Source organism: Rhinopithecus bieti, unplaced genomic scaffold (assembly GCF_001698545.2).
Source record: "Rhinopithecus bieti isolate Rb0 unplaced genomic scaffold, ASM169854v2 scaffold_2077, whole genome shotgun sequence".
NCBI classification, from domain to species: domain Eukaryota; kingdom Metazoa; phylum Chordata; class Mammalia; order Primates; family Cercopithecidae; genus Rhinopithecus; species Rhinopithecus bieti.
In genome coordinates, this window is record NW_016803882.1 from 4,986,348 (window position 1) to 5,009,764 (window position 23,417).

Consider the following 23,417-nt stretch of genomic DNA (forward strand, 5'->3'; position numbering starts at 1 on the left):
TTTTTTTTTTTTTTTTGTATTTTTAGTAGAGATTGGGTTTCACCGTCTTGGCTGGGCTGGTGTTGAACTTCTGACCTTGTGATCCACCTGACTCAGCCTCCCAAAGTGTTGGGATTACAGGCGTGAGCCACAGCGCCCAGCTTATTAAAAATTTTTAAAATAAAATTATAATTATATATAATAAAATTATACAAATATGTAAAAAATTAGTACAGAAGAATTTTCAATGAAAAGCAGCAATCTCTTGCTCCAGTTGACTTAATCCCAGTTTTGTTTCCTGGAATGAACTACTTTCAGTACTCCCTTTTAGTTTTTCTGAATGTGCAAATTCAAAATAGTAAGGTTATGCCATTCTTCTTCTTCTTCTTTTTTGTTTAGATGGAGTCTGACTCTGTTGCCCAGGCTGGAATGCAGTGGCGCAATCTCTGCTCACTGCAACCTCCACCTCCCAGGTTCAAGCAACTCTACTGCCTCAGCCTCCTGAGTAGCTGGGACTACAGGCGGCTGCCACTATGCCTGGCTAATTTTTATATTTTTAGTAGAGATGGGGTTTTGCCATGTTGGCCAGTCTGGTCTTGAACTCCTGATTTCAAGTGATCCTCCCACCTTGGCCTCCCAAACTGCTGGGATTACAGGCATGAGCCACTATGCCTGGCCCTTATACCATTCTTTATTGGTATCTATTTATTGGCATATTTACTATAGATGTTGTTAGACTTTCTGCTGGAAACCTAACCTCAGCATCAACCCTAGTGCTAACCCTAACCTTATAATCTCACTTACATGGCTTCTCTCCCATATAATTACATGACTGAGTTTAACCATCTTCACTGGTTAACTTTGCAACTACAAAAACGTGATTTAAGTCACAATTATTTTCTTCATGCGTTACACCATGGGGTATATTGATAGTCCCTGTTTCCACCACTCACGTAACCTGTGTTACCTCTACCTTTTTTTATTGTTAGGATGAATAACATTAATTTCTTCACTTTTCTTATCTCTCAACAAAGGAGAGATTTAGAAAGTGAATATATAGAAAAGATTTTGAGAAAAAAATTTTTTTTTCCTATTTCTATTGCTCTTGTAGCCTGCTCCTTTCATGTTTAGCTTTCTTGTGTTAAAGTAAACCACTTAGTATTTTTTTCTACGAGGTCTTTGAGAGTAGTACATTATTAACCTTTTCTGAAAATATATTTTTTATGTTTTCATTTGAATGATAGTTTGACTTAGAGTAGAAATCAAGGATAATAATTATTTCTTTTAGCACTTTGAAAATATGATTGCATTGTCTTATCAATGGGGTATCTGTTGCCAATTTGTTGTTCCTGTTAGATGATGTGTTTCTGATTTTTTAATCTCTGGTGTGATAGCAGATCCTGTGAGTTGTCTGTGGCTATCTATTTTTTTTCTTAGTTAAAAATAGAATTAAGCCGATGTGGTTGCTCCTGCCTATAATCCCAGCACTTTGGGAGGCTGAGACAGGCAGATCCCTTTGAGGTCAGGAGTTCGAGACCAGCCTGGCCAACGTGGCGAAACCCTGTTTCTACTAAAACCCTGTTTCTACTAAAAATTAGCCAATCGTGGTGACACATGCCTGTAATCCCAGCTACTCAGAAGGCTGAGGCAGGGGAATCGCTTGAACCTGGGAGGTGGAGGTTGCAGTGAGCCAAGACCGCACCACTGCACTCCAGACTGGGCAACAGAGCAAGACTCTGTCTCAAAACAAACAAACAAACAAACGAAAAACTAGCATATGGGTTCACAGATATTACCTTCACAGTTTGGTTTAACTATGTGGTTAAGTTATCCCAAGGTGTATATGTATGCACCTTCTAGTAAGGGGCTCTAAAAAATACACGTGGACCCTTGCTTCCTACTTCCAGGGGTGCCAAGAACTGCAGAGGCTTTCCTGGACCCAGATACCCAGCCAGTCTTAGAATACTTACCCACAGAACTATGCTGTCACTATGGTGGCCAAAAGTCACATTTGGCCATTGACTACTTAAAATATGACCAGTGCATCGGAGGAACTGAATTTTAAATTTTACTTAATTTTCAATAACTTAAATTTAAATGCTAATATTTGATCTGGGAGTTGAAAACTTTTGAAAATGTTTGTAACAATTTGGGTATGTGAATGTACTTTTCTCACAGTAAATGCAAATATAAGGTCCACATTGAGATCTGCTATAAATGTGAAGAATTTAAAGACTTAGCAAAAACATGTAAGATACTGTAATCCCCTCTTTTATCCATGGACGAGGGATATGTTCCGAGACCTACAGTGGTGACACATGCCTGAAATTGGAACACATTTCTGTCATATCTTCCACACACAAATGTAATACCTTTTCCATCTTAATCACTTACCATGCACTGTGGTTGTATTTTTTTTCCACATAAAGCTTTTTGAGTTTTATTTTTTTCCTCAGGTTGGAGATTCATCTTAACATGGATGCATTTTAAAACACTAGCAGTGTCTAGAACTGTTTAAAGCAGATTATTAGGTAAGCACAAGGGATTGAAAATTCCTGTTTAAAAAATGTAAGTTGCAGTGGGATACTGAAGTCACACACACGTGGTGAGGTGGTAGTTTGTCCTGCTTTCCCCAAAAGTGGGTCTAAACTTCATTAATATTTTTTGATTATGATGATCTGACCTGATGCTGGGGTGTGTCGAACAGCACTAGGGCTCCCCCAAACGGTGTTGGCTCCCATCACCTCACAAAGTGGCTCTGAGCAAGGGTAAGGGGCTCCTGTGGAAGCTTCCGCCCCGGCCTCTGCCTGGGATCTTGGCACAAGCTGCTGAGGGACAGCTGAGTCTTCTCTTCCCCCTGGGGAACATTCTAGAGGAGGATGAGGACCACATCACTCCCCCTGCAGATGGCTAGTAGACTTGGGGACAGCTGTCTAAATATGTTTTCCCTTTGAGGACCCCCTGCCCACATAACTGCCAGAAAGAGGTGAGGCTTTCTGACTTGAGGTGGCCACAGGTTTAATGTCAGAGCTCTGAAGGTTGTTTAAACACATTGTCCCTTCTGGCTCCCAACACCTGAGTAGCTCAAATGCTGGAGTGCTGCAGTTTTCTCTCTCCCACCCTGAACTGGTAAAAAGACAACTGGAGGGGTGGACTGGCTACTGAGTAAAGGCCTGGGTCTTTGGTCCACCTCCCCCATGGTATGCCTTGGTAGACCATGAAGATGGGAAAGTCACAGGGCAGGGGTCTAGCCTCGTGCTCTGAGCACTGCCAGGAGACCAGTTTGAGGCCTAAAGCACAGACAAGAGAAAAGAGTGAAGCAGGGAGAGGGGATGAACAGCCTGTGATTGGGAACTTGGAGACTACCACTGACAACAGTGTGGCTGTAATTTCTGCAGTTTGAGGTGGGCCAGCAAAACTAGCAGAGATTTCTTTTTCCTTCTTCACGATTTCGTATATAGAAGGTTTGTTCTTATCGTAGATCTTAGCAACCTCAGGGCACGATTTTTTTTCTTTTCCTATTAAGTGAAGATGTTTCATGTTTTCATTTAAAAGAAGTACTTCGGGCAGGCAAGGTGGCTCACACCTGTGATCACAGAACTTTGGGAGGCCAAGGCGGGTGGATCACAAGTCAAGAGGTCAAGAGATTGAGACCATCCTGGCCAATATGGTGAAACCCCGTCTCTGCTAAAAATACAAAAATTAGCTGGGTGCAGTGGCACATACCTGTAGTCCCAGCTACTCAGGAGGCTGAGGCAGGAGGATTTCTTGAACTTGGAAGGTGGAGGTTGCACTGAGCTGAGATTGTGCCACTGCACTCCAGCCTGGCAACTGCGCTCCAGCCTGGCGACAGACTCCATCCCCCCAGCCACTGTCCCCCACCCCCCGCAAAAAATAGTACATCACAGCTTCTCTTCTGGTAGGTCCACATAGCCAGCAAACTACTCTTGTGCTTTAGGGCCATTATGAAGTAAAACTAAGAGTGACTGTGAGAACTGAAACTATGGAAAGTGAAACTGTACATAAGGGAGGACTAGTGTATCTGATTATTTTTGTGTTGATTATATGTTGAACTAAACTGATATTTTAGATATATTGCATTAAAGAAAGTAAAATATTAACATTAACTTTTTTACTGTGACTGCTAGAAGTTTCAGAATTATATATGTGGCTTGCTTTATACTTTTTTTTGGATAGAAGTGCTTTAGATTATTACATGAGAAAAGAAAATGAATTTCAATCATTTTGAAAGCATTGTATTTCTTTTTACTTTGTAGCTAAACATATATATACCAAAACAAATGAGGCTGTTTTTACAATCTTTTCTTTGTGTTTGATGTTCTATTGTTTCACTATGGTATGGCTAGGTATAGACTTATTTTGACTTATTCTGCAGAGGATTTGGTGTGCTTTTCTAATGTCTTAAATTCTGAAAAATCTATCTTTAGTCCTTTTAATAATTCTTCCTTTTTCTCTATTTTCCCCCATTAGAAATGCTTATTTGATGTGTGTTGTGCCTTTTCTTTCTAGCTTATATATCTCATAACTTTTTCCTTTTCTGTGTGCTGAATTACGTATTTTCTCAGATTTTCTTTTAATTCATTTTATTTTGTTTGTACTGTTAAATCTACCCATAATATTTCAGTTTCCCTGATTGTATTTTTTTTTATGGCATTCTTTTAGTCTTTAGAAAATCTGGCAGTTTTTATAATATACTTGTCCTATACTTTCCTGTTTCTATTTCTTCTTTATCTCTTTAAGCATTTTAAACATACTAATTTCAAAGCCTCTCTCATATTGCATTACTATTTCTAGTTCTAGACTGTACATTTTCCTGTCTATTTGCATTTCCTAATGGTTCTTTAGTGTACTTCATTTCCTCACATACTTTATCATGTTTGGCTATGAACCCATTTTCGGTGATGGCCATTTTGCATGGAAGTCCTTGCTACAAATCTTGTTTGTAGAAGCATTCTTACAGTGTGATTTTGTACTGGTCTCTGATAAATTCTGAATCCATTTTTCATGCAGATTCCTTGGCTTGGAATTCACGTGTCCTTGGAGCATATGAATTCAGATCCTATCCCTGCAAATGGCATTGGCCTGCATTCAGACTTTTTATAAACATGAACCTAAATGGATGGGAGCCTTTCTTGTCAAATCCCAGGGTGTCACGTGGGGTTCTTCTAGACCCTATTTACAGCTGGGACAAGGCTTTGTGACTCCTGGCCGTATGCAGGAATCATGTCTCTGGATTCCTATGCTCTTGAGGGCAGTGGCCTGGACTCCCCTCTCTGCAGGAAACAGAAAGTATCCCATTCCCTAGTTTTTAAAACCCACTATGGTTTCCAAAATACTGTGAGGTATTTTGCTTTCAGTTCACAGTAGCTACTTTGAGTTCAGCCTCCTTTTATTATCACCTGAGAATTTTCTATTCTTGGTGCCAAGTTTAGTTATGGTTTCGAAAACTTAAATGTTATATTTTATTCACTTTTTCTCAATTCATTTGAAGTGGTGTTGTGTGTATATTTTTCCATCAACTTAATACACCATTCCAGAAATATTTTGGTTGATGATATCTGTGTTACCAAACCAAACTGGATCTGTTTGTCCATGGGCAATGCCAAACACCAAAGCACTGGGTTTTTGCAATGAGAAAGGTTCTGTGCAAGTCAACTGGCAAAGAGACAGGAGGAAATGTTCAAATCTGTCTCCTCGAACTGGGGCCTGGGTTGGTTTTTATAAGCATAGGGTAATGAGGATGATCTGATTGGATCTTGCAGTGAGGTGAAGTGAGGGAGTGTTATCTAATTGGATCCTGCCATGGGGTGATGCCAGAGCTCAATCTTATTGGATCCTGAATCCTGTCATGCAACGCCCACTTCTTAATTCAGTCTATGCTTCTCTGCCCAAGCACTTAGGTTCTTGCTGTGGTTGCATGCCTGGTTCATTTGGGCCTACTCAGGTTATGTGACCTTCAGTCTGAGGGCCTGTGGCAACTGAAAAACAACTCACAACTCTGTTACGTAAAAGTTCAACCAGATTGGCCTAGTGTGGCTACAGTTACTCTTTCTAGTTTACAATGAAGTCTTTGATGTTTTTGTTGGTTAATCATGAAAGTTGAAAATTAATAAACGAAATTGATATTATTAGAGCTACATAGAGAAAGTTTACTTCAGAGCCATCTGATAAGATAGAATTTATTTTTGGATGTAATATCATTGCCACTATGTCACTCAAAGGATAATTATTCTATCATCACATTAAAATACAGACAGGTATGGCCATAGGTTCTAGTCTTTGCTCATGAGACAATATAGAGGGACAAATCATAGGGTTCTCATGTTTCTGAACATCTTAAGAGCAGAGGCACTGACTCTCCCTTTTTCTCTGGATTATCTTTTCCAGATTGTATAGTAATCAGTCATGGAAGAAAGAGATAGTGTCTTTTTTCTGGAGCAAACAATATGCATTCTTACTGCACATTATAAAAGATTTGGGTTCTCTAAGCTCAGATTTCCTCTCTTGGAATGCAAACCACTCCTGCTGCAGGCATCTATCTGGGCCTATTGATGTCACCCTTGTGGGACTTGGGAGCAATGGGCTCTGACACAAATATGCTGATGCACATTGTATTAGTCCGTGTTCACACTGCTATAAAGAAATATCCAAGACTAGGTAATTTATAAAGGAAAGAGGTTTAATTGATTCACAGTTCCACATGGCTGGAGAGAACTCAGGAAACTTACAATCATGGCAGAAGGCGAGGCAGGCACCTTCTTTACAAGGCATCAGGAAGCAGAGCATGTGAAGGAGGAACTGCCAAACACTTATAAAACCATCATATCTGGTAAGAACTCACTATCACGAGAACAGCATGGGGGAAACCACCCCCATAATCCAGTCACCTCCCTGCTTCGACATGTGGGATTACAATTTAAGATGAGATTTGGGTGGGGATACAGAGCCAGAACATATCACACATGCTGCATGCTTTGCGATGAGTGATAAACTTCTTTATCTCTGACCAGCAGTCTTATATTTTCTTCCTGCATTCATGCATCTGTGGCATGCTGACATGTTAGTTTGCAAATTGGGTGAAATCTCAGACACTTTGTAGTCCTTGACAGAGATTTACAAGAGGTTACACTGGAAAGCTTCTGGAAACAAATTGACCTTTGTTTTTTAGAGGAACAACTTTTGACATAACTTTTTGCTTTCTTCCTCCCCTTGCACATGGTTGTAAATAAAGCCTGGAGTTACGCTATCTTAAGGTCATTAGGTAAAGATGAATTCTGATGTCATTGAACCATTTAACAAATGTCAGTACCTTACCACCTTAATACTTTTTGATAATGTTAAGACAAAAGAAAAACAAATGAGCATAAACCAACACAAATCCCCAAACTCACGAAAATAAAACTGTTTAAGCCACTGTTAGCTAGGTCTTGTATTTGACAAATGCCTTCAATACCATTGCCATTGGTCATTTCTCCAAGAAATCAATGTTTATTCTGTATGAGACATTATGCTAAGCACTGAAGAGGATAAGAAATGTTAGCTATTATCCTGCCCTGGAGGAAGATACAGCTTTTTTGAGAAAATGGTAATTAGCAAAACAAGGCAGCGATATAAATTTTTCAAGAGTGAAATAGGTAACAGGAGCTGATGGAACTGAAGGGAAGGAGGAATGGCTGAACTTTACATGCTTGGAGGGCTGCCGAAACCATACAGTGTGGGGAAGCCATTTCCTCATCTGGAAGATGAGAAAGCCAGCTACAATCAGATGTTTTTGAACTGTAATTTTAGCAACAGAACTATTTTTGTAAATGAAATTTTACAGAGACCTTTAGTCTATGAAACAGGTGAAAGCGCAGATTCTTTGAAGTTGAAACCTGGAGTCAGCTCACTTGATCTTCCCTCACCAGTCTGTCTCTCCATTGCTCACCGCTCCCCACCCTTCCAGAGTTTATAATGCATCTCTCTGAAACCCCAAAGATCACAGGATACAATCTGAAAATGATCAGGCATGATGATTGAAGAGAATTACAGAGCTAAAAGAAATGTATTCTACAAGGATCAGTCATACGTGTTGAGTTTCAGTTGGGTGGCTCTGCTGACCCCATCAGCACAGTGCAAGACTCCAGCCAGGTCTTTATCCCTTGTTAACTTGGCTGGCCACTTAGTTACAGACAGCAGCCTAAGAAGAACTAGTAGCTCTGTAGACATCTGCTATTTGATCCTAGCGTGGGGGATGAGCGAGGTCAGAGGATGTGAATGAATCAGTTCAAAATCCATCATCACTAACTAGAAAAACAACTTACAGCTCATTCCTCACTGACTGCGGGTTGGTGACGTCTCTCTGCTTAGTAAGGGTGACAAGCATCTGTTTGGAAATCAGTATTTCGAACATCATGAAAGAAAAAATGCTTTTTGGATTAGCTCCCCCCTCAACTGCACCCCCACTATACCCAGAGGGCAAGGCTTTTGTGGTCATTTGTTTTTTCTGTATTAAAGCTGCTTGGTCTGACTAGGCCATTTGATTTCGGGTTTATCCTAAAGCCACAGAAATCGAGTTGCTGGGTATTTACTTGGGATTAATGACCAGTTAGGAACAGCTGTGCTTTATACCATTAACCCGATCCAGGTGCTAATTCCTGGAACATGCCCTGTAAGCAGGGGTCATTACTGCTATTTGAAGCTGCAAATGCTGCCTTAGAGATTACAGACTTTATTTGAAGAGGAAGCCATTTTGATTGGTCAACACGTCATATTTCTGGAGAATTAATGCTCTGTGTATAAGCCAATCTGATTGCCTGGAAACATCTCCCTGTACTTGTGCTGTTCAGCTGATAATCCACTTCTAGACACAGGGCAGCCGGCTGGAAACTGCAGCAGGTTCTATTTTTGGTACCTAAAATCAATGCCCCACTCTGGCAGCCTGGGCGGCTGCCTCATTATCCCCCCTGCCCGGTGCAATGAGCACAGCTTCCCTTTGTGGGAGATTAAAGCAAGTCAGGGAGTGTGATAAATGCTTTTAGTCATATCTGCTGTCATTTGAATAATACTAGGTGTCAGGAAGAAATACGTCCCTGGTGGATTTTAACAAATCAAACTCTTTTGATATTCTCTTTTTCCTTAGTGTAAGAAGAAACAGCAACTTAGAAAATTGTAACCCTCCCCTTGCCACCACCCCAGAAAAAAACAAAACAAAACAAAAAACAGCAAAACCTGTTTATATTTGGAGGCTAGGTTGGATAATATTTCTGTAAAGACTTTTTTCATTTATCCAGCGATAGCCAGGGAGTGCCTGTTGGGTTGAGGAGGGACGTTTCCTCTGTTTACCAGAAGAGAAAATGACTCAGTTCTGTCAATCTTCCAGTTCTCTGGAACCTCAGATCACTTTTTCTAGCTAAATCCCTATCTATATGCATTTAAGTTGACTTTATTGAGTATGCTTATTCATGCTTCAGTTTTCCTACAGGTAAAATAGAAGAAAGATAAAGGTGTGATGAAAGGCATAATTGGATGGAGTGTAGGGCATGAGTCCTGGCCCCTCCCTACTCTTGCCAGGCTGGGATGTCAATGCTGGCTTCTTATGTGGCCAAAGCCATCACAGGCAATGCTGAGGCTGGTGATGTTGGTCCTCAGTGACTCCCAGGTTCCCCTTTTTGAGTCTGTTTGTTGCACAGGTGGGTTTTCTTCCATTCATCCCTTCAGTTAAACATGGGTCCTCAGATTCTCTCTCCTTATGCCCTGTTGAGATCAGCTCTCAGGAGGGGATCTGATAGATTGTTTATGATGTAATACGGACAGCAGGAATCTTCTAGGGTAGTGGAAGACCGTTACACCTTGAACGCTGATTGGGCCTATCTCTCTAGTTGTTTAAAATCTGTGAATGGCTCCCAGAGACACTAGTATCAGGCATTCTTGGATTCCAAGAATGCCTAAGCACTCTCTACAGTGTGCTGGTAAACTGGCTCTGATTTGTAGCTGTTGCTGATTTCAGTGGTAGAACAATTCCCATGACTACCAATTTCAGGGTACTAACATAAAGGCACTGATCACCAGGCTGGTAAGAGATGTTCACATTTCTCTGCTGTGAGCCACTATGAGTCTTTCCCTAACCCTTTTTAGGGAATTTGTCCAGTATGTTTTTTGCATTTGTTTTTTCATGGCTAACTTTACTGACTATAAGATAGGGTAGTGATAGGGTTCAGATGGAGAACCTTAGCTTGGAATCCTGGATTTCCCTATTACTGTGATTTTGGACAATGTAATATCATTGAGCCTTCTTGTCCTTGACTACAAAATAAGAATAATACATAACTCTTAGAGGTGTTCAGAAAATGAAATATATAGAAAGCCAGCACTTATTAGTGGCTCAACAAATATTTTAGAACCAAGTAAATTATTTCACATGTGAGCAAATGGTAAGTGTTATAAGCAAATAATTTAGTAATGTAATGTCTATCATTGTTTTTTTCTGTTTATTCTTAATTTTAAAGAGAAATGAGAAACAGCAGCCCCAAGGACACATGTGAAAATGTCCATTGCTTCTACAGAAGGAGGTGGGATTTCTGTTTTTTCTTTGCCTGTACCTCGTCTGGTCCTTAGTGAATCCCTTGTTGGAGAACTCAGTCAAGAACAAACATCCTCCCTTTGAGGATGATAATTAACATGATAAATATGATTATTTTGCCCTCTTCTTGCCTAAAAGAAACTCTGGATCATGGTTTCAGCAATTGCTGTATTTGGTTTTCAAAAATATCCAGTATCTCTATGAAAAGGTTTTGCATTTTAATAAGGATAAGGATTTTGAGTCAAGAGAATGGATGTAACAGCTAACATCTTTTCATGTTTACTACATGCTAGAGACTTCACTAAGCCTTTATAAAAGGATTATCTCATTTAGTCTTCACAACAGCCTATGAGATGGGCACTATTATTTCACTTTACAAATAAGAAATCTGAGACTTAGAAATGTTAAATAATTTGTTTAAGATGACAGAGGTGGAGTGGATTATCTGTAATTATGGGATTTTAAGTATCAGTGAATTTGTATGTGAGGTAAATTGGGGAAAGAGGAACCTCTGTAGGGCTCTAACAATCATGCCTCACGGGCAGTCTGCTTGGCTAACTCTATTAATACTTGACCACAATAAGTTCTTTGAGGGCAGGGAGCTTGTTCTATTCATCCCAATATGTTCTCATCACTGCCTGGCATGGTGCTTTGTACAAAGTGAGTCCTTAGTAAAGGACAGTTGAACTGAATCTTTAATTTACTGACTAAATTTTTATAAAACATTTCTGTGATAGATATTTTTCTAGGCACAAGAGGTAGGGTGGTAGAAGAACAAAAGATGGGAAAAAATATATTTTTTTCATGAAGTTTATATTCTATTAGGAGGAGCCTAATACAAAATATAATTACATTATTTCACATTTTGGAAAATGGTAAGTGCTCGAAGAAAATAAGGCAGGATAAGAGGAAGAAAAACTGAGTGAAGGGAGTTCAATAAAATGATGGCATTTCAATAGACACTTGAAAGAGTGAAGGTAGTAGCCATTATGATTATGTTCCAGGCAGAGAGAAGGCCCTGATGTGGAATGGAAGCATGCCTAACCTGTTCTGGAATAGCAAGGAGGTCCCATGGCTGGAGCAGAATAAGCAAGTGGAAATGTAGGAGGTGATCGGGTCAGAGAGTTTGGGAATGTGCATCGCACAGGACCTCTCTGGCTTTTACTCTGATGAAATAGAAAGCCCCTGGAGGGCTTCCAGTCTCAATTTTTTGAAGATTTCAGAGTGTAACAATCTGACTTACATTTTAAAAGGACTACTATGACTGAGCTCAGACTATAAAGTAAAAAAGGCTAGAAGCAGAAAGATCAGTTAGGAGGGCATTGTAATAATCCACGCAAGTCATGATGGTGGTTGGAGCCAGGGAAGTAGCAGGAGAACCAACAGGATTTGAAGGAGGGGAGTCAAAGATGATGCCGAGATGATGCCCAGCAACTGGAAGGCTGGGGCTGCTATAACCTGAGTTGGGGAAGACTGCTAAGAGAGCAGGTTTTGGGGAGAAGATCAGGATTTGAATCTTAGACATGTTAAATTTGAGATGTTGATTAGGCATGTGTCTAGAAGGCAGCTGGATATGAGAACACGGAATTCAGAGGAGAGGATTGGGCTGGAGATTTTTATAGTAATTGGGAATGATCAGCCTCTGGGTAGAACTCAAAAATGTCATCCAAAAGACCACCAGGATGGCTAAAAGATAAAAGGGACAACTTTACTGGGAATATCAGTTCACAAACTGAAAAAGAGATAAGTCTCTGGTGTTAACCAAAGGTGTTCTTTCTTTGAAGAGGAGAAGGACTAGTTGGGTTTTATGCCTCCCAGGGTCTGCATTACAAAATAGAGTCCTACAAATTCAGCAGATTTGGAGGAGAAGCTATACATATTTATGAGGGAAGGTGAGTTATGTACAATGGATAAACATGTAACATACATCTGATGGCAATTTGGGGGTAGGTACTTAGCATGAAAATGAAGTGGAATTGGACTCCTTATGTCAAAAGGTAAATTATAAGACACAAAACGATTTGCGTGCAACCTCTAAAAGCTGGCTGAAATCAGCTTAAGGTCTGCAGTTGCTTATTAGAAAAGAATCTAAGGTCAGTCTTCTGTCCAGCAGAGTTGTAGTGGTCTGGGTTGTAAATCAGTTAGGAAGGGTCTGATAATTTTCCTGATAGCTCCTATTGTTAGGGAGTTTAGCAAGAGTGAAGTTTTTCTTGTAGCTGTAGGAATTTGGAAATTCTCTATGCCAGCCAGACCCTGAACCCTCAACTCCTAGGTACCTTTCATTTCCTTAACCTTAGGGTTCTTCTTAGTTGATAAAGGGGCATCTACTTTGGGGTCTCAGATGATAAAACTGAGAGACCAGAAGAGGATATCAAGAAGAGAAAGAGTTCAAGGACTAAACCTTTAAGGTCTGAAGCCAGAAAAAAAGAATAAAAATTAACAAAAATATTAATAAAGTATGGTTACAATTTGGAGAAAAATCAGAACAACATGGGGTCCTAGAGGAAAAGTAAAAAATAAAATAGAATTAAATCATGTATCTAAGAGAAAGTAAAGAATGACTGTTAGAAGCTGCTGGTAGGTCAAGTAAGATGAGAATAATGGACCCAGAATTTCACAATATGACATCTCTAGTGACCTTGATAAGAGCAGTTTCAGTGGAGTTTTGGTGGCAAAAGCCTACATGAAATGAGTTTTGGGAAGGTTGGATGAGATAAATGAAAGATACTGAACAGAGATAACTCTTTCAAAGAGTTTTAATGTAACGGGGAGCAGAGAAATGGGGCAGCATCTGGAGGGGGAAGAGGAACTAAGGAGAGGTTTGTTATCATTATTATCATCTCTTAAGTTGGAGAAGTAATAACATGCTTTATGCTGACAGGAAAAACCAGTAGAGATGAAAAGTGGGAGACATAAGAGAGATGCAGTTTAAATGTCATTGTGTAGAAGGGGGGAATGGGATCTTGTGCAAATATGGAGGAAGTGGTTCATAAATAGTTAGAGGAGGGAAGTCCAAGTGTATCTGTACTGACTCTTTTGGCCTTCTTTGGCCAAAGATGGCTCAAATTTTTTTTTTGTTCTTGGTGATATATATGTATATTCTCTGTAACGAGTGTGTGTGTGTGTGTGTAAATAGTAGCTGTGAGGTAAGCATGCTTATATATTTGACACATATATGTATATATATGTGTATTACAAATGTATATTATACAATACAAAGATTGTTATTTTGGGATATATACACACATGTATGCACACATACATACATATTTAGTGATATACATATATAGGTATATATACATATACATGCATATATAGTCCTATTCTTTGTAAAGTAGAAAACAATAATAAATGAATTCTTCTTCTGAGAGATTTCCAAACTCCATAGCACTATAAAGCCACCTAAAAATTTCCGACTTTTCAAAGGCATATTGTTAAAGCTCAATTAGTCTTTTTTTAAAAAAAAATTCCTTCTGGTATTAAATTAACATGAAAGAGCAGTTAAGTGTATTTAGGACACTTTATTTAAAGTGTTTTCCAATCAGGAAACAATATTTTTTTAAAGAATGAATCTTTGAAGTGAGTCAGCCGCTGCTTCTCCCTCCCATGATTGAAGTGAGGGAGAATTATATGGAAAGAGTCCAGGACACTCTTCTTCGGTCCAGACAAAGCTGTGGTGATTAGGAGAATGAATTGCAAATGAGGAAGACAATAGGGAAGAAGGTTCTTTTATGAAGGGAGAGAGGATGAGTGTTGCAGAAAGGACGTTTAATAATGACAATGCAGGCTCAGAAAGCACTTGAGGATGTGAATAATTCAGCAGCCATTAGAGAAAAGGAAACCTTGGGAGAATGTCATTCTGTGGACACCAAATTGTACAGTATGGGTGCAACATCTGTGCCCTCCCAGATGGGCCCTGCTGCTGATGGGTAGACAACAGTAAATACAACCAGTTTATCGAGTACTCTCAATTAAGAAAGATAAAAACATGAAATGGCTTTATTTCTCTATGGTTATAGCTCTTATCCATGCTATGCCAAATCTCCCTTCCCCATTCAGAGCAAATCCCTTTATTCATTTTGGGAAGATTCCATAATTTTACAGATATTTTCAGCTATTAAAAGACCAGTTTAAAATTTAATCTCATATATCATTCCAAGCTTTCCTTGCTATCATATGTCAGGCTTATAGCCAGGGAGATGGGAGGTGTGGGGGCAGGCTGTTCCAATACTATATCAAGATGGGGGCTTCTGATGGTGCAGGATCATGTACCACCAGCAAGTCCCATGATTATGGGCATACCTCATTACCTCCTTCACAGTGAAGTGGCCCCTTTGGTTAAACACTACATTGGTGTGGGATTCTATGCCTGTAAATCAGGCTATTGGTCCTTGGATGATGGTGCTATCTATTTTCATGGGAATATATCATTGACTCTTCTGGGCTGAAAGGCACCCATTGTAGCCAACTTGCCACCATGTGGCCAGTTGGTCTCCTCAAGGAATAGTGCCAGTCTCAGCTTTGGTCTCTGTTGCTTGTAGGTTGGACATTCAGAGGTGACAATGGCCAGATCAACCTTGGTAAGTGGGAAACTACGGTGTTTGTTCCATGCAAAGTTCTGTCTCTGCCACTTTGTTTGTTTGCCTCTTTTTTCAGTACTTGAAGGTGGCGGCTGACAAAGTCTGACTGATATCAACAGACTGATTCATTTCATCTGGTTGGAAATTTACTGCCTTTCCTGTGGTAGATGCCTTCTGATGGGTCTTAATGGGAAATGCGTGTCATCGCACTTAATACTTGTGCCTATATTACCTTCTACGTGCTTCTATCAGAAATCTTTGTTCCCCAAGTCTTTTACCTTCTTGGCTTTGACGTGAGTTTCTATATAAATACATATATAGATATGTATATGCACACATATATGTATGTATGTGTGTGTGTGTATATGTATGTATATAAATATGTATGTGGTGTGTGTGTGTGTGTATATATATATCCCTCAGGTCTTTTCTTTTTTCATGCAAAATAGTTGATCAGTGCACTACCCAGTGCACCCTTTGGGAAGATATTCTGTCCACTGACTTCCAAGGCTACCTTTGAGTGAGACAGTAATGCAGCTCTTATCCATTTTTGGCTTCTACCTTCCTATCAAGTCTTTCCACCCATAATCCAGACTTGGGCTTTTTCTTCCTTCCTTAGGTCATCTTACAGGACTTCCCATGGCTGTCTATGTAAGCTGAGAGAGAGATGGTGGTGTAACCGTGAAGGATAACATGGTGCTCCCTGCTCATACAGCTTGCCCGTGTCCTGTGTTCCCAATAAAACTCTCTTTGAACTGCCTTTGGATCAGCTTGACTTCATTACTTAGTGGGTGAGACAGGACCCAGCTTATGATGGGGAGCTCTGCATGTCCATTTCCTGGGTGTTTCATGATTAAGTATTCCATCTCTACAAGAGCCGAGGAGCATGTCAACAGCTTTTCTTGTTTCATGTGTTTCCCCAACACATGATTTTTCACAGCAGAAGTCAAAGCTTTGTACCAGAAACCCAGATTCTGCTTTGTAATTCTCCCCCTGGGCTTGCCATAAACACATCTTTTTCCATCCCTGGCACCTTACACACCAGAGGGTTCGTGAGAACCTATTCTCTACGTGGCAGGGCTATTTATACTGCAACCCGAACCTGATGATGAAAACTTTCCTCCTTCAGGCTCCATTTACATTCAGCAGTTTCCATGACTCCCAGTGTTTGATCTGGAACAGTATTGTTAGGTGTGCAGTGTGTTGCCTCCGAAACTCAACAGAGGCCTCGCAGGTGTGTGCTTCACTCTGTAATGGTAGATATAGAAATAGAGATAGAAAAGCTGCAGTGATTAGTCTTTTCTTTTTGCTCTTTTAACATACCACCTTATTGAGGTATGTTTGACATATAAGAAATTGTACATATGTAATTTGTACAATTTGAGTTTGGAGATAAGCATATACCCATGTAACCATCACCACAATGTGTGCCATAAACCTATTCATCACCTCTGAAAGCTCCCCTGGCCTTCTTATTTATTACAATTATTATTGCTTTGTGATAATAATACTTAACATAAGATCTACACTTCTGGTATATTTTAAAGTATATAATACAGTATGATTTACTGTAGGCATTATGCTATACATTAGATCTCTACCTTACTCATCTTGTATAAGCAACACTTTGTATTCTTTGACTAATACCTCCCTGATTCCCCAGCCTCTGGCAACCACCATTTTACTCTCTGCTTCCATGAGGTTGGCTATGTTAGATTCATCATATAAGTGGTATCATGTATTTGTCTTTCTCTGTCTGACTTATTTCGCTAAGCATAATGTTCTCCAGGTTCATCTGTGTTGTTGCAAATGGCAAAATTTCCTTTTTACTTGAAAGCTGAATAATATTCCATTGTATGTACTTACCAAATTTTCTTTATCCATTCATCCATTAATGAGCACTCAGGTTGAGTCCACATCTTGGCTATTGTTATTTGTGTCTCTTTTTTAGATAAGTGTCTATCCAATTCCTTTGCCCATTTTAAAAACTAGGCTATTTTATTTTATAATTATTTCTGCAGTTGAGTTGTAGGAGAGTTCCTTATATATTTTGTCTATTAATCTTTTATCAGATGAAAAGGTTTGCAAATATTTTCTCCCATTCTGTAGGTTGGTTTTTCATTTTGCTGATTGTTTTCCTTGCTGTGCAGAAGCTGTTTAGTTTGATGTAGCCTTACTTGTCTCTTTTTACTTTTGTTGCCTTTGACTTTCAAGAAATTATTGCTAAAGCCAATGTTGAGAAGCTTTCCCCCTCTGTTTTCTTCTAGAGGGTTTATGGTTTCAGGTCTTAGGATTAAGTTTTTAATCCATTTTGAGTTGACTTTTGTGTATGATGGAAGATAAGGTCAAATTTTCTTCCCTTGCATGTACTCTGTGTTTTTCTTTAGAGTGGTTATCTCAGCATTCTCCTGACCACTGGACGCCTAAACACTTTATTGCAGTGAAAGGTCAATGAGACCTCAAGATGTAGTTGTCTTAACATAGCTTTTAGCACATTAGCTACCTCTTGCTCAGTTTGCTGGGTAAGCATAATGTCATCAATATAATGTATCAATAAATGTGATATTATGTGTGATATTCAGGCAGTACAGGTGCATTTGGAACAGACCATGAGGCAAGTGGAAGAGTTAGCATAGCCCTGGGCCAAAAGTGTTGATGTATATTATTATCTATTCCATGTCAATTCCATGTGAACTGTTTTGAATCCTCTTTTCTAGTTGCAATAGAAAGAATGCATACACCAAATCCATGGTTATGTATCATTTATTTGATTCCATAATAGTCTGCTCCAGCAACAACATAACCTTTTGTGTGGTGGCAATGTTGGGGCTAATGATTGAGTTCATGTGGTATACTGTCATTTCATTCCCCAGCAATCATCCAGCTTTTGCAAGGATGAACTGGAATTAAATGAAGATATAAGGATTACCATTTCTGCATTATTTAGATGCTTAAGGGTATAACTAATCTCTGACATTTCCCCCAGGATGCAATATTGTTTTTAATTCATATCTAAGGCAAGAGGGAGGGAGACAGTTGCAGAGACTTCTATGTGGTCCTCCACTTTCTATAGCTCTTACTTCAAAGGCCAAGATCTCAATGTGAGGGTAACTCTAGCCCAACTAAATGGCTATAGGTCCATTTGAAGAAGGACTAGGGGAATCATTAGGGTATATACTTGCCCTGGTGTTGCCAGTGTATGGGCAATCAGTTCTAGTTCTGAAAACTGGCTTAGGGGTGGTATCTGGGCAAGAGATGGTAACTTTTTACTGCACTCACTTCCTCAGACTCCTCCTGTTCACTCATTCTTGCTTTCTTTTGATTGTATGTCTCAAGCAGTGACTTTGTGGGCTGCCTGACCCTCCCCTGACCCTTTTTGCCACTAGGATGCTTTATTAAACATCTGCAAAATACTCTGAAATCAAGACTCTTGGCTACTGCCCTAACTTCGTATGCTGTTATAATAATTGCAAACTCCTGGCTTCTGCCACCTAAACTCTATTGCTTCAGAAGCACTATTCCATAATGGCCTCTCCCACCTACCACCATCTCTGGCCTGCAGAGGGGAGGGAGCCTTGTGCATTCTTCCCAATGTGTTCCTGATAGCTTTGGCAAATGGTGTGTTCTTTGAGATTTCCAAGGAACACAATCATAATTTTGAACTGTATATAATAAACTCTTAACTCTTTTAAAGTATAATCCTTTTTTTTAAGCTGGATTATTTAATTCTGGCTATATTATGCTGAGATTTAACTCTAGTTAATAGCCAGGAGAGGAAGTGGAAGCATCTTGAGAGATGGCCTTGTTAACTGCAGGACAGAGCCTCTGCAGCATCTCCCAGTACAGGGCCACAGGGAAGTGGTAGTTTTACTTTTAATTTTTAAAAACTCAAATTTTAGTATTATAAAATATATATAACATATCATAAAACATACCATGTTAACATTTTTAAGTGTACAATTCAGCAGCATCAAGTATATTCACCATGTTGTACTATCACTAGTATTTCCAAAACTTTTCCATCACCCCATATAGAAACTGTGTACCCATTAAGCAATCCTTCTCCAGTCCCTCATCCCCAAGCTTTTGGCAAATTTTCTTTTCTTTTCTTTTTTTTTTTTTTTATGGAGTCTCGCTCTATCACCCAGGCTGGAGTGCAGTGGCACAATCTAGGCTCACTGCAATCTCCGCCTCCCAGGTTAAAGTGATTCCCCTGTCTCAGCCTCCTGAGTGGCTGGGATTACAGGTGCCCACCAGGCCTCACAAATTTTTGTGTTTTTAGTAGAGAAGGGATTTCGCCATGTTGGCCAGGCTGGTCTCTAACTCCTGACCTCAAGTGATCTACCTGCCTTGTCCTCGCAAAGTGCTGGGATTATAGGCGTGAACTCCCTCGCTTGGCCAGCTCTTGGCAAATTCTAATGTACTTTATGTCTCTATTAATTTGATTATTCTGCATATATAACCGGAATCACAAAATGTCCTTTCATGTCTGGCTTATTTCATTTAGCATAATGTTTAAAAGTTTCATCCATGTTGTAGCACAGGTCAGGACTCCATTTTTTAAATGCTGGATAACCTATTGTATGCATATACCTTATTTTATTTATCCCTTCATCAGTTGATGGATTTTGGGGATGTTTTCACCCTTTGTTTATTGTGAATAATGCTCTAATGAACACTGAAGTACAATTATCTGTTCGAGTCTGTTCATTTTTGGGGGGTATATATCTAGGAATGGAATTGCTGACTTTTATGGCAATTCTTTTTAACTTTTTGAGGAACTGCCAAATCAGTGCTAGTTATTATTTTCTTTCTTTTTTTTTTTTTTTGTTTTAGATGGAGTCTCACTCTGTCACCAGGCTGGAGTGCAGTGGTGCGATCTCAGCTCACTGCAATCTCCGCCTCCCGGGTTCAAGCGAATCCCCTGCCTCAGCCGCCCGAGTAGCTGGGACTACAAGCACGCACCACCACACCCGGCTAATTTTTTGTATTTTTTTAGTAGAGACGGGGTTTCACCATGTTGGCCAGAATGGTCTCGATCTCTTGACCTCGTGATCTGCCTGCCTCGGCCTCCCAAAGTGTTGGGATTACAGGCCTGAGCTACTGTGCCTGGTGGCTAGTTCTTAAGAGGGAGGTATGAGACATATGTATAGACAATTGAAAGGAAAATATCTTGGGCCCCCAAAATCACTAAACTAAAAGGAAAATTTAAGCTGGAAACTGCTCAGAGCAAACCTGCCTCCCATTCTATTCAAAGTCATCCCTCTGCTCACTAAGATAAATGCATATTCTGATTGGCTCCTTTGGAAAAGCTAATTAGAAACTCAAAAGAATGAAACTATTTGTCTCTCACCTACCTGTGACCTGGAAGACCCCTCCCTGCTTCAAGTTCTCCCTGCCTTTCTGGACAAAACCAGTGTACTTCTAACTCTACTGATTAATGTCTCACGTCTCCCTAAAGTGTATAAAACCAAATTATGCCCTCACCGCCTTGGGCACAGGTCGTCAGGACTTCCTGAGGCTGTGTCATGGGCATGTGTCCTCAGCTGTGGCAAAATAAACCTTCTAAATTAAATGAGACCTCTCTCAGATTTTCTGGGTTTACAACTATGAATGTTCAGGAGAGTTTGGAAGCCAGTATCTTCAAGGTCATCTACTTACCTGTGTTAAGGGGACATCTCCAGAGGGACAGAAGCACTGTGATACATATGAAAGGAAACTGACTAGGGGAAATTGGCTCACACAATCACATAGGTGAAGTTCCTGATGGGTCACCTGCAAGCTGGAGAACTAGAGAGGTGGGCGGCATGGTTCAAAGTCCAAAAGCCTGAGAACCAGGGAATCTGATGCTGCAGCCCTTAGTCTGAGGCCAAAGGCCTGAAAGGCTCTGGGAGTCCTTTGGTGCCAAAAGGCCAACAAAATTGGAGTGTGATGTCCAAAAGCAGGAGGAGAAAAAGGCATCCTGCTCTGAGACAGAGAGGAAGCAAGAGGGAGCTGAATATCTCCTGTCTTCCACCTGCTTTGTCCTAGGGGAGCCCCCAGCCCATGGGATGCTGCCCCCTACTTTGAGGGCAGGACTTTCTCCCTCAGTTCACTGACTCACTCACTAATCTCATCTGGAAACAACCTTAAACACACACTCAGAAACAGCCATTCCCCCTTCCAGTCACATGAACCCCTAACATTAACCATCACGCTTTCCCATGTGTCAGGATGCCACATTCCCCAACTAGGGCTCTATCCTTCGAATAACAACCTGGCCTTTCATGAACTTTCAATTATATTTGAAAATCAGGCTATCATTTTACTTTTCCACTTGACGCCCAGGAAACCCTGTCATTCTTCCTATGCCAAATACAGCTACTGGGCATAGAGCTGCTATACATTTTTTCCTTCTCTGTGTCCTAATATGTGAAGCTTCGCATGTCTATCTAGGTATAGAGCAGGATAAAAGTTATCTGTTTAAATTAGATAAGCAAATGAAGATTGAATACCATTTGCTTCTACTCACAATCATTGCTAGTCTTTACTAGGGCACTTACCGCTGAAGATTAGAGAGAACATGCTCTTTCCTGTCCCCTCAGGAAGGTGCCTGGCTCCCATCATTAAAGAATCTCAGTATAATGTGGGATGCTTATTGCTTCTTTGTCCTCATCTCTGATCTCTAGTCACCAATTCTAGGAGAACAGAAATGCCAGTTTCCTCTAACAGTGAATTGGCAGGAGGGCTTAAGGATTCTGTGTTCCATGCTGCAAGTATACAGAAGTCTGCTCAGGTTGGTAATCACATGGTAGAGCCTCATTCTAAGTGAAAACTGCTTCCTTAGTAGCAGGGAAATAATACTTGCAAACGGTGTGGTGTAGTGGCAGGAAGAGCCCATAGGGTGGTCATCAGGAAGTGTGGATGAGAATCCAACTCTGCCACCTTCCTACTGCTTGACATTGGGAAAGTCACTTATCCTTTGTGAGCTACTTTCCTCATTTGTGAAATGAGTTGATTACATTCTCCCAATGTGTCATAAAAGGCTGTTTTTGAGAATTAAATAGGGTTGTGGCTGTGCAAGAACGGTAAAATAATAAAAGGTTTTCCTAAGGTAAGGTGATATTCTTGTGAATGTGGAGTGCTCTCAAGGTCATTTTTGAGACGTTTGCTTCTGAGAGTGAAGGTTGGTTGAAACATTTTGCATGTAGCCTGCCCTTTCCATCCACCCACCATCCATCCATCCATCCATCCATCCATCCATCCATCCATCCATCCCCATCTCTCCATCCCCATCCTCCACTCCCCGCCCACCTCGCATCGCATCCACCACACAAACCACGCCACCCATCTCCTCCGCCACACCCGCCACCCCATCCACCGGCCCACCCGCCCACCCCAATCCATCCGCCCACCCATCCCCATCCATCCATCCACCCATCCCATCCATCCATCTCTCTGCCATCCATCCATCACTCCCGCCACCCATGCTCCATCCCAACCCACCCACCCACCCCACCCATCATCTATCCGCTCCACCCCACACCGCCCACACATCCACCGCCCACCCGCACCATATCCGCCCATCCCCCATCCACCAATCCACCCATCCATCCATCCATCCATCCATCCATACATCCATTTGTTCACTCATTCATTTACTCACTCATTCGTTCAACAATAACTGAGCACTTATCAAGTGCTGAATGCTAGAGACACAAAGATCAATGAAAGAGGTCTTCATTCTTCAAAGAACTCACAATCTAGTGAGAGGAATAAACACACAAAAAATCATAATTCAGTGGAATCGAGGTTTCGATGGAAGTAGGTTGTAGAGTATTGGGAGCCCATAGGAGGGGCATCTAACTCCTGGGCAGGTCAGATGAGGTGAAGATCCCATCATATGTGAAGGCTGGGAGAGTGAACACATTTTGAATTAGGCTGGACATCTTTTGAGAATTGTCCCATGATAAAAATTACCTCCCCGTTTGTGTTCTCAGATGCTGCCAGTTTTCCTGCCAGGCAACATCTGCTGTAACACCTGTAAGCCTTACGCTAATGATTATTAATGACACTCTCCCTGCATTATGGTAGATTGCAGGGGGAGCCACAGCCAACAGTCCCTCCACAGGGCTTGTGCCATGGCTGCTGCTAAAGGAACCAATGTCTTACCTCTGGTTCTGCTGGGCAGCAGCCCACCCATCAGGGAGCACACTTGCCTGCAGCAGGCAGGGCCTTAGCTTTTCTTTAAATGCACCTTCTCTTCCTTGAATATTTCATTTGCATCTCAGGGGTTT

General features: G+C 40.7%; 1 long non-coding RNA gene across 1 annotated transcript in view; it reads left to right on the plus strand.

The window, feature by feature from the left end:
- Positions 1-20,697, plus strand: part of LOC108518541 (uncharacterized) — a 35,258-nt gene extending 14,561 nt beyond the window's left edge. The window contains exons 2-3 of the long non-coding RNA XR_001882386.1: positions 15,103-15,141; positions 19,978-20,697. This is a non-coding gene — a long non-coding RNA (uncharacterized LOC108518541). The remainder of the gene's footprint in view (positions 1-15,102; positions 15,142-19,977) is intronic.
- Positions 20,698-23,417: the final 2,720 nt, after the last annotated feature.